The 11378-nt window shown below is 43.0% G+C and overlaps 1 non-coding gene across 1 annotated transcript; it reads left to right on the top strand.

Annotated features, from left to right (window-relative positions):
• Positions 1–3180: 3180 nt before the first annotated feature.
• LOC116838675 (U1 spliceosomal RNA) lies at positions 3181–3341 on the top strand. The gene has a single exon (XR_004376969.1). It is a non-coding gene; the product is annotated as a U1 spliceosomal RNA (small nuclear RNA).
• The last annotated feature ends 8037 nt before the right edge of the window (positions 3342–11378 follow it).

Here is an 11378-nt window from a genome sequence, read left to right as displayed (position 1 = left end):
CTCCCTTTAGGAAAATAAAAATATTTGCATCCAACTCACACACCATGTTAGCAGAACAGAATGGGGGAGACTTCTGTTGCTCTGCACCACCCTCGCTGTCTGGTTTAGCAAAATTTGGGAAGTGCTATGATGAAAGTTGAAATTCAGCTTTAACTAGGTTACTATGCAGATTTTAATACTGAATAGTCAGAGTATAATACTAAACAAGCAGATTATTCAGTTAATCAGAAAAATCACAATACACTATAATAGGATGCAGGGTAAATAACTTGTTCTATTGTGCTTACTGTACATTATGGGTTAAAATGGCAGGGTTTGTTCTGTTAGCTAGACTTGACTTCTCTTCCTCAACCTCCCCACCCCAAAATAGGCATCATGCTGTTAGATGTAATTGTATTGGTATTTCGTTTGCTTTATGGACACACTATTGCTGGTTTTATTGCACAAACCTTTGGAGATTGGTTGGTCTTCCCTGAATAAAGAGTTGCTAAACAGAGTCCAAAATGAGGTACAACCATTGTCACTGAGAGGGCATTTCTAATGTGAAGGATTTTCCTGTGGAGTTGTGAAATGGAATACATCTGAGAAGCTAATCATAACAATGCAGAGCCTGACAACAAGGGAGGCCAATAAGAGAACATGAATAGACAGGGCGCATTAAATTTGCCAGGGTACCCCTCCTCTGACTCCTAGCCACATTAGTTACTGAACAGCAGGATTCTCCCAGGGCAGATTCAATATCCTTCACCCAGGATTTGAAGCACAGAGACCTTCTCAAATATCAGTGGCAGTTCCAAAAATGGAAGCAGAGCAGCAGTTTATACAGTTAATCTTAAGTGCTGAGAAGGGAAAGTTTGAAAATAAGCAGGTGTCTGATCAACCGCTCTTTTCTGTGCTTCAGCATTTATATTTCCCTCCTGCTGTGGGAGTGCAGCCAGAGAGAGACTTTTCTAGGTCAGTGATGAATGTGGGATGGTGTCAAACATGCTGGAGTCTAAATTTGCCCACCCACGTGGGGCAACACATAGAGCATTCACCACAGTGAGCCAGCCTGCACAGGAAGGATAGGTATAATGCAGGCAGCTAGAAATCTTGTTTCAAATTTAAAAGATTCAGAAACATTCAGCACCATGGTGATAACATTGATGGGCTCCACCAGTGAGTGATAATATTGAAGCCTTCAGGCCAAAAATGGCCTTCGCTTACTTTGGGGGCTTTCAAACTTTGTAGTACAGATCATATCATAAAAGAGAGATTATCACAAGACCACCTCTCCTCCCACTTCCAAATACATTACATCCATATGGGCACATACAACGATGTTTCATGGAAAACTATTAATAATGGATTTTAAACTAACTTCAGTGCAGCAAGTGTTTCACCTTCTGGAAAATATAAATCTGGATCTGTTTTTACTCTGTCATTTTATCTCACCCTCATCTGAACAGGCTTTGCTTCATTTCCCTTCCCCTTTGCAAGCTGAAGTACTTCACTAGCACCTCTCCCATCTAGGGCTCTAGTCTCAGGTGATTCTGGTGAGCAAAGGCAATTCCTGGGTCCTCTTCTCCTCCTATATAGTGGCAGGCCCAGGCTGGCTCCTCCCTCCTCATTTACAACTGCTTTTAAAGGCTATCAGCTCTACTGAGCCCACTCAGTACTATGATTGTTTTCATAGACTGGGAACTTCTACAGAGCCTGGTGGAATTAAACAGGAGTTGTGGGTATTTATTAACTCTGCACCTCTGAAAAGCAGGCTCTAGGTTTGTTTCCAGCTGTGTTGAGTAGAACTAGTTGATACTTTCTGAACAAAAACCTTTTTATTTTTTAAAATGGTCTTTTTTTCAAAACTAAAAATGTTAGTTACAAAAAACTGACTTCTTGAAAATTTTTGTATTTTTATGACTTAAGGAAGCTTTTAGTGAAACTATCAAAGTGGTTACTAACATTTAAAATTTCAATACAAACACCCACCATTTAAAAGAAACCCTTAAACAAGGGGGCTATTTCAAACCCTGAGAAACAGAGAAAAATGTGACTCTTCTGCAACTCTTTTCTCCTTTTTCAACTATTGAATATGTGTAAGTGCTTCATGGACCATAGTCTGACCACCTTTAAGTTTGGTGATGTACTCTTTTTATGGAAACCATATGAGTTTATACATGGGACATGATTTTTCTCCAGAGCCATTTGGGTGCCTAAATACAGATATAAACTTAGGGGGATTTAAGGTAGTTAGGCAAGTTAGGAACTTTTGATTTTGGGTATGGCTATACTACCCACCCGATAGCGCTCAATCCAGCGGAGCTCAATTTATCACGTCTAGTCTAGACACATTAAATCAACCCCCAAGCACTCTCCTGTTAACTCCTGTACTCCAGTGTCGCAAGCGGAGTCGATGGGAGGGGCAGCAGTCAACTCACCATGTTGAAGACACCATGGTAAGTCGATCTAAGTACATCGACTTCAGCTATGTTATTCACCTAGCTGAAGTTGTGTAACTTAGATAACTTAGATCGAACCACTCTCCCCCAGTGTTGAGTGGTAGGACCAAACCTGTACTGGCTTCTAGAGAATGACTCAATCCTTGGCTTGACTCCTACTAGTAAATCTGCTGCTTCCACATTAGTAACAGCTGGGACAAATCCACTATGTAGCTGCAGTGGAGAGGTGAGCAATTACAAGAAGTACAGAATGGTGCTTTGGGCAATAAAAGAGTCTAATCAACAGAGACAGTGCACTTACTGGCCCCAGTCCCTCTCCACGTAAACTGATATAACTCTGTTGGCATCAGTGAAATACCTCCCAAACTGCATGAGCATATAAAAAATAAGAAGGAAATGTTACCTCTTCAATAAGTTCCACTACATTGAGTTTGAAAATTGCTCAGAGCACATATTTTTCTGCACTGTAGATTGCAGTTAATTTCTGGTCCGACCTGTTCTGCAAACTTAGCCAACCTGGCACCAAGTTATAACATTGCTCTCCCCTCTTAGAACTTAATTTGCTCTTTCAATACAGATGAGACCTGATTGCAGTCATGATAAAAGGTCAGACGTGTCTGCTGCAGTAGCCCCACTGCAGAGTATAGTTAAGGTCCCATCTAAGCACAAATTGGAACTATATTGTAATTGAGCCATGGGACAGTATTGTAAGTGGGTCACTGACAGTTGAGTATAGATGAGACCTTGGCAGGGGAGATACCATGATCACGAAGGTGGTTTTCCCAGGGTGAGGCTCATCCATTGCACTGCGGGTGTGCTGACCCCTGCAATTTCCCCAAATGCAGGAAACTCAACTGCATAATTTGTGGTAGTGGGGGACTGCGTTCGCGCTGTCCCCTGGTTAAAAAAAACAAAACAAAAAACAATTGTAGCCAGAAGCAACACAGTTCTATTCCACCTGTAGACTACAATACAACCTTCTCTTCTGAAATGTTACATGAATCACTTGATGTAGCTGAGTTCACTCCACCCCAGCAAGACCATTTGTTTTCAAATACAAGAAAGCAGTCTCTTCTCAGTTCTTTTAAATAAGTGGTCTGCTTTCCCTTGCTTGTTTTGACATCTCTCCTTGCTGATGTCTGTTTTCATTTGATTGTGACCTCTTTGGAGCAGGGACTTCTGGTGCCATATAAACGGATTGTGGAATGCACACATTTTAGCTGCACAGAACTATTCCTTTGAATTTAGGACTATTCATGGAAGTGTGCATGGATGTACAGTGTAGCAAGTCAAGTCCTCATTTAGAGTAACTCTTTTGATAATTAAGACCAGGTCCTTTCCTCTGCCATCTGACTATTGCTTCCTTTCTTCCAGCAGCTGCTGATCTAAGCAGCTTTTAAGCATGGAGAGCAGCTTGATTTGACCCAAATGTCACTGACATTTTACCAGCAGGGGTACTGAGCTACTCATTGTCACAACAGGAGCAGCCTTGGGCTTGGAATCCAGCTCATTCTAGACCTAAAAGATGCGTTGTATTAAGTGAAATATGAATGAGATGCCCTGGCAATAAACTGATAGACACAGAATACCTGAATCACGTTTAGCCTCTCAAAAATATTGAAAGGTTTATAACTGGGCTATTACAAGAGCAGCCTCCAGTAAAGCTAGCTGGAGGACAATTGCAATTTTGCACCAACTTTCAAAATTGGTTTTCATGCCATATTGAAACATTAAACACGTCAAACATTTTTGTAAAAACTAAGAGGTGGTGAAATGTCCACTGATGGATCGAAACCTGAGCATGTTCTTGTTCCAGGGGTCAGGGCTCTGACCTAGGCTGTAGCAGAGGCAGGCGCAAGGCCCTGTCCTTCCTGATTCAGAGCAGTTTTGCATCCCAGATCACTTTGAATCAGGGAGGGCAAGTGCTTTAACCACCACATGTTATGCTGTGAGTCTCTCCCTCCAACTCCTTTCCAACAAAATCTTTGCTGGGATAGATATATCTCTGCAAATTGTTTCAGTGTTTGGAAAAAACAGCACACTTCATTGAAAGTGTTTTGACTATGCTAGCCACCTACATGCTAAGGGGTGGGGGTGAAATCTAAGTGCATCTTCTTTTCCCCCTCCACAACAGTGCTTGGTAGACTGCAGTCAGTTGTTGATGAAGACATTGCTTTATGGAGATATACCTATCTCATGGAACTGGAAGGGACCTTGAAGAGTCAAGGAGTCCAATCCCCTGCCTTCACAGCAGGACTAAGTATCATTCCTGATGGATTTTTGCCCCAGATCCCTAAATGATCCCCTCAGGGATTGAACTCATAACCCGGGTTTAGCAGGCCAATGCTCAAACCACTGAGCTATCCCTCCCTTGGTGCTCAAACTGTCTTAACAGCTGTCTTAAAAAACTCACGCATAGTTCATGACACCCATTTTGACTGCATCATAAGAGTTGCACCCCTGGAGATAGTGGAGAAGTGGTGGGGGAGGGAATACCCAAGTGCAGAACCACTCACTCATGTTTGCCCCAGCCACCTGCCTAGTTTGCCTATAACAAAAGCAGCTCCTAATGCTATGCTAACCCTCTACCCCTTGCCCCCCAAAATGTCCTGCGTAGAATGACCTGGAACAGAAAACAATCAGCACTGATAAGGTTTCCAGGTGACACAAATTGGTGAGTGGTAAATAACGAAAGGCACGGTTCACTGCTTTGAAGTGATCTAGCTTGCTTGGTAAACTGGGTGCATGGAACCAGTGTATGTTTTGATATGGGTAAAATGTACATGAACACATCTGGGAACAAAATATAGGCTGTAATAACTGGATGGGTGACCCTATCCTAAGAAGTAATGACTCCGAAAAAGATTTGGGGGTTGTGGTGGATCATCAGATGAACGTGAGCTCCCAATCTGATACTGTAGCCAAAAGAATTAATGCATTCTGGGATGCACAAACAAGGGAATCTTGACTAGGAGTAGACAGGTTATTTTATTTCTGCATTCGGCACTGGTGCAACTGTCACTGGAATACTGTGTCCAGATCTTTTGCCCACAATTCAAGGATGTTGATAAACTGGAGAAGATCCATGAGAATTAAAGGATCAAAAAATGCAGGGCTGGCCAAACTTACTAACCCCTCTGTGCCGCATACAACAATCTTCAGAAGTTTGAGAACCAGGATGCACCTGCCCAGGGGCTTCAGCCATACTGCTGCTGAAGCCACCAGCTCCAGTAGGTGTGCCCCCCGACCCTCCACCCCATTGGCAGAAGCCCCTGCCCTACCACCCTGCTGCAAGGCAGAGGTCCTGTGCTCTCTCCCCCCAAAGTCTGGTGGGCAGGGGTAAGGGAGAGGAAAGGATGGAGGGATATGCAAGCCACACTTTAACTGTAAAAGAGCCACATGTGGTGAACAAGCCACAGTTTGGCTACCCCTACCGTATAGTGATACTCAAGGCACTGGAGCTATTTAGATTAAAGAGGAGGTTAAGAGGTAACTTTATTACAGTCCAAGTACCTATATGTGGAACAAATATTTAATGGGCTCATCTCTCTAGCAGAGAAAGAGCTGGATCCAAAGCTAGATAAATGCAGAGTAGAAATAAGACAACTATTTAATGGTGAGAATGAACCATTGGAACAATTTATTAAGGGTCACAGTGGATTCTCTATCACTGACGACTTTAAAATAGAGTGGATATTTTTTCTAAAAACAGGCTCGAGGACTTATCTTGGGGGAGTACTAGAGCCTGTGTTATATGTATCTGACCAGATGACCACAGTGGTCCTTTCTGGCCTTAGAATCTGTAAACTAAGCATTGCCAAAGAAGGGTACCAGCTGGTGAAGAGAAGGAAAGAAGTTACTCTATATTAGTAGAGAAAATAAGTGGAAAAGAGACAGTGTGCATTACAATGCAGAGGTGAAGAAATCAGGCACTTTTTTGAATTGTGTTATGCTGAACAGTGATGTTAAACTTAGATTAAACATTAGTGTATGGGAAAAAAAAAAGAAGGTTTCTTGTAAAGGAGACACTTTAAAGTTTCAAGTGTCAGAGAGGTAGCCGTTAGTCAGGATCTGTAAAAAGTGACAGTGTCCTGTGGGGCATGTGTCTGACACAGTGGGTATTCACCCAAAAAAGCTTATGCTCCAATACGTCCGTTAGGATATGTCTATGGGATTATTCCAATTTTACATAAACCGGTTTTGTAAAACAGATTGTATAAAGTCAAGTGCACGCAGCCACACTAAGTACATTAATTTGGTGGTGTGTGTCCATGGTCCGAGGCTAGCATCGATTTCTGGAGGGTTGCACTGTGGGTAGCTATCCCATAGCTATCCCATAGTTCCTGCAGTCTCCCTCGCCCATTGGAATTCTGAGTTGAGACCCCAATGCATGATGGTGCAAAAACAGTGTCACAGGTGATTCTGGGTAAATGTCATCACTCATTCCTTCCTCCTCAACGTCAGACAATCATTTCGCGCCCTTTCCCCCTGGATTGGCCTGGCAGACGCCATAGCCTGGCAACCATGGAGCCTGTTCAGCCTCTCTTTTTTTTTTTTTTATAAAACCATCCCCGTATGTCTACTGGATGTTGCTAACAGAGGCGGTACTGCAGCGCTACACAGCAGCATTCATTTGCCTTTGCAAGATAGCAGAGACGGTTATCAGTTGTTCTGTACTGTCTGCTACTGTCATGGGTGCCCCTGGCTAACCTTGCTGCGGTCGGCCGAGGGCGCAAAGACAAAAATGGGAATGACTCCCCGAGTCAATCCCTCCTTTATGGTATCTAAAAATAGATTCAGTCCTGCCTAGAATATGGTGCAAGTGTACTAGAGAACCAGAGAGCACAGCCACTCCATGTCAGATCCCACAGAAATGAGCTACATGCCATTTAGGGGGTGCCCCTGCAACAACCCCACCCATTGCTTCCCTGCTCCCCCAACCTTCCTGGGCTACTGTTGCAGTGTACCCCAATTTGTGTGATGAAGTAATAAAGAATGCAGGAATAAGAAACACTGACTTGTTAGTGAGAGAAAATGAGGGGGAGGCAGCCTCCAGCAGCTGTGATAGTCCAGGCAGGACATTAAACGGTGCAGGGGAGAGGAGCCCAGCCTCCCACTGCTATCATAGTCCAGGCAGTACAGAATCTTTTCTTTACACATGAAAGGGGGGGGGCGGCACGCTGATGGAGCTCAGCCCCCAGTTGCTATGATGAAGATGGTTACCAGCCGTTCTGTACCATCTACTGGGAATGACCAGGAATCATTCCTACTTTTACCCAGGAGCCCCCGGCCGACCTCACCTGAGGCCAGCCAGGAGCACTCACGGGCTGATGATGATGACGGATAGCAGTCATATTATACAGTCTGCCACCGGGGAGGGGAGGAGAGAGAGGATACTGCTGTTCACTGCCACAGCATCGCATCTACCAGCAGCATGCAGTAGGTAGAGGGTGACATTGAAAAACGTCAAGAAATGATTTTTTCCTCCCCTTTTCTTCATGGGGCGGGGAGGGGGGGTAAGTTAACAAGCTATACCCTAACCACTCAGACAATGTGTTTGACCTTACAGGCATTGGAAGCTCAGCCAAGAATGCAAATACTTTTGTGAGACTGCTGGGGACTATGGGATAGTGGAGTCCTCAGTACCCCTCCCTCCATGAGCGTCCATTTGATTTCTTGGCTTTCCGTTACGCTTGTCACGGCAGCACTGTGCTGTGGACTCTATATCATAGCCTGGAGATTTTTTCAAATGCTTTGGCATTCTTCTGTACGGAGCTCTGATAGAACAGATTTGTCTCCCCATACAGCGATCAGATCCAGTATCTCCCGTGCGGTCCATGCTGGAGCTCTTTTTGGATTGGGACTGCATCGCCACCCGTGCTGATTGGAGCGCCATGCTGGGAAACAGAAAATGAAATTCAAAAGTTCACGGGGCTTTTGTCCTGTTTACCTGGCCAGTGCATCTGAGTTCGGATTGCTGTCCAGAGCAGTCACAATGGTGCACTGTGGGATAGCGCCTGGAGGCCAATACCGTCAATTTACAGCCACACTAATCCTAATCCGATATGGTAATACTGATTTCAGTGCTACTCCTCTTGTTGGGGAGGAGTACAGAAACCGGTTTAAAGAGCCCTTTATGATCGATATAAAGGGCCTCATTGTGTGGATGGGTGCAGTGTTAAATCGGTTTAACGGTACTAAAATTGGTTTAAACGCGTAGTGTAGACCAGGCCGATGTCTATAAGGTGCCACAGGACACTGTCACTTTAAGGTTTGGAAAGGAGGTATTCCTTCTCTAGAACTGAGCACAAGAGAGACTTTTGGTGAAGGAACACAGCAGCCAATGTCTATGTCATGGACCTCTTGCATCATCCAGCTGGTGCAAGAGGGACCATAATCTGCCAGCAGATGCCCAGTATTGTTCCTGTCTCAGACAGGACATGCCTGCGGCAAAAGTATGCCAGATCCAGGCCTTACTCTTTGCTGTCTGTTGTAGGGTCATAGATTCCCAGGCTACCCACCCTAGAACTTCCCAAAATAATTTGTTTGAGCTGGTTGGCATGTCAGGGCAGGTGGGGTATGTTCTATTCGTACAGGGTCCATTAAAGACAATTCATCAGTGACAACAACCTCCTGGTGACTGGAGCAGCCCTACCCATTTTGCTAGCTAGGATAGAAAATGGGCACATGAACACATCCCATAAACATTCACCCAATCAGTGGTGCACCAAAAAAGGGCCAACCAGACCTGAACAACAAGCAACTCTAGCAGTTACGAAGGGCAACTTACTCATGCACTTTAGTTTCTGGGCAGCCATGTTCTGACCCTCAGAAATTGGAAGCCAGAATTAAGCAGTCCACTTACTAAGCCAGAGGTCTGCTTGGCAGATGAAGATATGGTCGTACATCTCCAAAACACACCACACACACACCCTGGGATAGTCCCTCCCTGGCATAGACACCCATAAAACTGTGGATAGGTATGTCAGTGATGGTGACCTAGCATTCTTTTCCCTTTGTAGCACACACACACACACACACACACACACACACAATATACCTATTGCTAAGAGTTCGAATTAATATTCATGGCATGTTTCCCCATTAAACTAAACTAAACTCCAACATGTAGCACACACTAATAGACTCAGTGGAGGCAAAAGGTATCACTAGTCCCTTTTGAATTGAAATTTCAGTAGGCCAAGAGTACTTTTCCAGAAAAATGTAAGCATGAAGTGCGAAAAAGCCATCCCAAATTTATTCTCAAAACATCGTCAACAGAAATGCATCAGATACTCAAAACTACAGAATTCTTAAGTCATACATTCACAATGCAGAAACTTGACACTTGGGATGCCTTTGGCATGTTCGACGTAACAATATCCATTTTACAGTGTAAACAGGTACTGTTGTGTTCTTACTTACAAGTCCAGCAGGAAAGGCACAACATGGCAAAAATAGATCATAAACAAGAATCAGGTGCAACAACATTACACAAACTTTTGGTAAACTGCATTTTTGGGGGGCCTTCCACAATTGAGACTGGACTCAAAGATTTCCTGCAGTCAGAAATCAGACTTCTTTCTATCATTCAGTCCTTTAATAGCAAATGCTTAATTGGGTTCCAATCTAGCTTTAGATTTCTTACATCTGCTGGATCTGTATATGTAACAGAGTGAAAAATAAGTCCATGAAGTCTTTAGGTGCTTCCACTAATACATCAGGTTTTGGTTTCATATAGTGCATGGAAGCATCTGCTTGAATCTCCGTTCATTACAGTGGTCATTTATAGAAAAATAGACACTACATCTACAAAGAAAAAACATGAGGTAGATAACTTAGACTCCAGAGGGCTATCTCCATAACCTTCATACAATACACATGGGTCACCATGGTTTTGTGGTGTAATGCAAGTGCACAAATCACCAAGAAACTTAATGACCAAAGTGGGAATGCCATCCAAAAAGCCCACAAGACATTAAACTTAGGTGTGAGTACTTTTGTATTTAAATACAAGTTTACACAAACTGATCTCCTAAATAATCCAAAGTAAAAAAAAAAGTTTCTCTTGCTAAGGAAACCAGTTCCAATGCCTAGATGCAACAGTCATCTGAGATTCCTTGCAGAGCTTTCAGACCTGACCTTCTCCTTCTGGAAGGGGGAGGAGGGGAAGAGTATATACATACCTGCCCATGCTTCTTCAGGGCTCTCGGTACAAACAACATTTTAGGAGAAACTGCACATCTTTGGAAGGAGTAGTTTTGGCACTGTTCTTAAGGGACTGTCCAAGTAGTAGTATTAAATAAGCAGCAGTCAACAATACAGGAGTATTCAATGATTAGGAGCAATGATCAGAGAGGGAAAAAAGCCAGTAAAATCTTTTTTTTACAGCTTCTGAGGCAAATTAAAAAAATCCTGTAACCATACAGTAAAAGGTACATTCAAAAAAAAAAAAAAAAAAAAACACACCACACACAAAGACTATTTCTAAAAGGGTGGCAGACATTCTAGAATATTTACCCGCATAATATTTTTTCACGTCATCCGTAAATACAAGTTTTTCCATGAACAGTAGGTTGTTTCTACTGTGTTCAAAACCCCCTAAGATTTCAGTTTAAACAGAGGCAAATGTTATAACCTTTGGAATTTCAAGTTGTGAAACTTCTGTAAGGCTGTACATGTTAAAGTCACACATAACAAGGAATACTTTGCAAGACCCGCATTTTTCCAAATAAGAGGATATTTTTTATTATTATTATTATTTCTACTTTTGCAAAGCAACATCATGATTGTACTGTGGGCAACTCTTACAAAGACAACCATAAAATCATTTGCATGTCAATAGGAAAATAGGAGGTTGAGATGGAATCTCTTAAAAATATATATGTTTGTATATATATTTGCTCTTTCTGCATTTCACCTTCACAAAGAGTTTTT

The sequence above is a fragment of the Chelonoidis abingdonii genome, chromosome 14 (genome assembly GCF_003597395.2).
Source record: "Chelonoidis abingdonii isolate Lonesome George chromosome 14, CheloAbing_2.0, whole genome shotgun sequence".
Lineage (NCBI taxonomy): Eukaryota > Metazoa > Chordata > Testudines > Testudinidae > Chelonoidis > Chelonoidis abingdonii.
Note: the sequence above shows the minus strand (reverse complement) of the source record. Positions and strands in the feature narration are given on the sequence as shown.